The 4117-nt window shown below is 47.2% G+C and overlaps 1 protein-coding gene across 2 annotated transcripts in view; it reads left to right on the top strand.

Annotated features, from left to right (window-relative positions):
- Positions 1 to 4117, top strand: part of LOC135311881 (Y+L amino acid transporter 2-like) — a 56970-nt gene that overhangs the window by 26720 nt on the left and 26133 nt on the right. The gene's annotated exons all lie outside the window — the stretch shown is intronic.

Here is a 4117-nt window from a genome sequence, read left to right as displayed (position 1 = left end):
TGCTACGGTTGTTTGGGTTTAGATATTAAAAACAGTATTGTGAATGAGATTTGCCCTGCCTTACATCTCACAAGGTGGTTTCCCAGGAGCGCGCCGAGCCTCTAGCTCTTATTTCTGTTTTCTATAGCACCACAAAATAAGCACTCATGGAAGGGAAAATGGCTGGTTACTCCAGGTGGGACTCGTCCTCGCTGTAGTTAAGCAATTTTTTACCCAAACACTTTCTTGTTCTAAGAGTAAACACTTTTTTTTTACATTACTCACAGACGCTCAATTACGCAGTCAAACAAGAAACACTTGTAATATTTTTAAGATGGTCTTGGCACCCAGGTTAAGTAACTTGTCATTACTTTCCAAATGTAAGGAGTAGGCTCTTTGACATCTAGTTCGTTAGCGGGCATCTCTGCGGTGGGAGGGACTGGAGCATGGCTAACACCGGTAGCCTGTGGAAGACACAGCCCATGGGGGTGCAGGCTGCACTGCACTGCGTAACAGGAGCCCAGCAGGCTGCGGGGACAAGAGGCCCTAGAGAACAGACCACCTGCAGAGCTGGGGAAGGGTCTTTCAGGGGCAAAAGCTGGGGCAATACAGTGCTTAGGAGTAGTATTAGCTCTTCCTTAGGAACACACAGGATTCTTTCCTGAAAAAATCACCTTCCTTTGAATAACCACAGGAGAAGATACCTCAGTATCAGATTGCATTTCTGTCTCAGCAAGGAAAACAGGAGTTGGTGTTGATAGGGGAAAGACTAATTATCAGCCACAGAGAGTCTAAAAGATGCCAGCGCTTGGCATTAGCCTGAAGAACCATAAGGGCTGTTCTGTGCTCCCCTGCCTACAGAGGTGAAGAAATGCCTTCACACATTAGATAGGACGAGGATATTGAAGTGGGAAACAGCGTGGGAGATGCATGATCTGACTGCGGGCCAGTTCACAGCTCTGTTAGAGGACAAAATGCCTTCGGCACATGTGAGACTTGAAACTGAAGACACTTTCTAAAAATCTCTTCTTGAAATTTACCTTCATTGTGTAACAGGAACTTCAGAAGTATTAGTGTACAATCTCTGACTCTGGAGTACGCTAGATCTGTCAAGTCCCTGTTCTCTAGCTCATAAGACATCAGGTTTTGTAAATCTTCCCATTTTTTTTCTACAGGATTTAGTTTTGACTGAGGAGGAGTGGCAGCCAAGAAACTATGTCAAGTGCTATAATTTTGCAAGCGTCTCAACGCTCTAAACTTAAAAGAAGAAAGGCAAATGAGGAAAATAAAATGCAAAGCTAAACAAGACGCCACACAATAGTGGGAGAATAACTGCTTTGTCTTGGACATCAAGATCCTCAAATACAACCCTAAGAAATTAGAAGTGCTTATTGAGGAACACATGTTTAATATAATGGATGTCACTGAAAAACATGAAAGACGAGTGGGCTACTGAAATATCTGGTTATTAGCTACCTAGATGGGTCAGTATGAGAGTCAAAGGAAGGGCTTGGAATTTGGTTTACATGGCCATGATTTTGAAAACAGAGAGGTCAACATTACAACAAATGATCGTGAGTCGATGCTCTTCTAACAGGAAGAAGGAGAATGACTTGGTTCGTGCATTCAGTAAAAAGCAGAGTAGAAATTAGTAGGTGTTGAAAGAGCTGGGCACCTAAAACGCGCTGTGTGTCAAGTGACAGAACAGAATGCACTTCAGCATACAAGCAGAACAAAGATTAACTCAGCAATATATTGACTTGACGCTTAGAAAAGTGTTCCGGGCAGTGGTGTGGGGCACAGGATATGTTTCCAGCCAGAAGGTGGTTGCTTCCACCGTTGCAAGCACGTGGCGCTTGCCTTAACGGGTTTGTGGGAGTGTGATATAGTCAATCTGCCAGGCCTCCCCATATTTATATTTCAGCCATCGTCCCCCATACCACAGAGGCTTTACCCGCTTCGCTTGCTTGATTGCAGCGCATGTTTCACATTCGTGGATAGCCTGTGCAATAACGTCCACGGTCAAGTCCACCCCTCAGTCACGAGCCCACCTGTATGTTGCATCTCTCCCTTGATGGCCCGAGGTGTCACAGGCCCACCGAGCTAGAAATAGTTCACCCTTATGCTGCCAATCCAGATCCACCTGAGCCACTTCAATCTTAGCAGCCTGATCCACCTGCTGGTTGTTTCGATGTTCTTCAGTGGCCCGACTCTTGGGGACGTGAGCGTCCGTATGACATACTTTCACAACCAGGTTCTCTAACTGGTCAGCAATATCTTGCCACAATATGGCAGCCCTGATGGGTTTGCCTCTGCACTGCCAGTTGTTCTGCTTCCATTGCTGTAACAACGCCCACAGGGCATTTGCCACCATCCAGTAGTTGGTATAAAGATAGAGCACTGGCCACTTTTCCCATTCAGTGATGTCTAAGGCCAGCTGGATGGCCTTTACCTCTGCAAACTGGCTCGATTCACCTTCTCCTTCAGCGGTTGCTGCTACTCGTCGTGTAGGACTCCATACAGCAGCCTTCCATCTCCGGTGCTTTCCCGCAAGGCGACAGGACCCATCAGTGAATAGGGCATACTGCTTTTCATCTTCTGGCAGTTTGTTATACAGTGGGGCTTCTTCAGCACGTGTCACCTCCTCCTCTGGTGATATTCCAAAGTCTTTGCCTTCCGGCCAGTCCATGATCACTTCCAAGATTCCTGGGTGACTGGGGTTTCCTACTCGAGCCCGCTGGGTGATCAGTGCAACCCATTTACTCCACGTAGCATCAGTTGCATGGTGTGTAGAGGGGAAGTTTCCTTTGAACATCCAGCCCAGCACTGGCAGTCGGGGTGCCAGGAGCAGCTGTGCTTCAGTACCAACCACTTCTGAAGCAGCTCGAACCCCTTCATATGCTGCCAATATCTCTTTTTCAGTTGGAGTATAGCGGGCTTCGGACCTTCTGTATCCCCGAGTCTAAAACCCTAGGGTTCAACCTCGGGTCTCCCCATGTACTTTCTGCCAGAGGCTCCAGGTAGGGCCATTCTCCCCGGCTGCGGTGCAGAGCACATTCTTTACATCTTGTCCTGCCCGAACTGGCCCACGGGCTACTGCATCAACTATCTCCTGTTTAATTTGTGCAAAGGCTTGCTGTTGCTCAGGGCCCCATTTGATTCTCTGAGCCAGCTCCAGTCCTTGTCCTGGGGGTTTGAGTGGCCACAGTGTCTGCCACTTTGCCTTTCAATCCAGAGACCTTCTCTTCCCCTTGGGGGTGCTGAATACTGTCAAGCAGGGCGCGGTATGCATGGGCCAGGCCCCAGCACGCTGTAGTTATCTGTGTCTCTCTGGAGTTCCCAGCGTAACAACATACTTTCTCCAAATATTCTACTAGTTTTTCAGGATTCTGCACTTGTTTGGGGGTGAAACTCCAAAACACTGGGGGTGCCCACTGCCCTAGGTATTTGCCCATGCTATCCCACATGCCCTGCCACTCATAACTATCAAGCCTTGGGGCAGATTTCTGGGTAATATTCTTAAGTTGCTTAGTCAAAATCAAAATGACATGCCCAAAAACTAACAATAAGGGCACCTTAGCCACCCAAGGATGTTCAAGATACAAAAAGGTTGTTGTAATAGAGGCAGAGACATCATAGTGTTTCCTCCATATAAAGTCTCTCAGAGGAGGAGGTATAATTGCTAATTGCTTCAACAAGGTGGTATCCAAAGTACAGTAACAGTTTCAGCAAAAACCCCAAATACCAGGTAAAGCTGAAAACCAGTGTTTGTATAACAAATCTCACAGGCAAAACATCACTAATCACAGCAGAACACAACAAACTAAACAAACCAACACCAATCTTTAACACCATCTGCAAAAACGGTGCTGTCACCAGCAGCTGTTATTATCTCCCACCCTTAAGCCCCTCCTTGGGCACCAAAAATGACTGTTGTGGTTTAGCCGGCGACTCAGCCCCACACAGTCGATCGCTCACTCCCCCACCGGTAGATGGGGGAGAGAATCAGAAGGGTAACGCTCGTGGGTTGGGATAAGAACAGTTTAATAATTGAAATTAAAAGAAACAACAACAGAAATGCAATGTAAAGGAGAAAAACGAGAGGCACGAAACGCGGGGGGGAGGGGGGTAAGGATGG

The sequence above is a fragment of the Phalacrocorax carbo genome, chromosome 2 (genome assembly GCF_963921805.1).
Source record: "Phalacrocorax carbo chromosome 2, bPhaCar2.1, whole genome shotgun sequence".
NCBI classification, from domain to species: domain Eukaryota; kingdom Metazoa; phylum Chordata; class Aves; order Suliformes; family Phalacrocoracidae; genus Phalacrocorax; species Phalacrocorax carbo.
The sequence above is the reverse complement of the archived record's forward strand: the minus strand, read 5'-3'. Positions and strand labels throughout refer to the sequence as shown.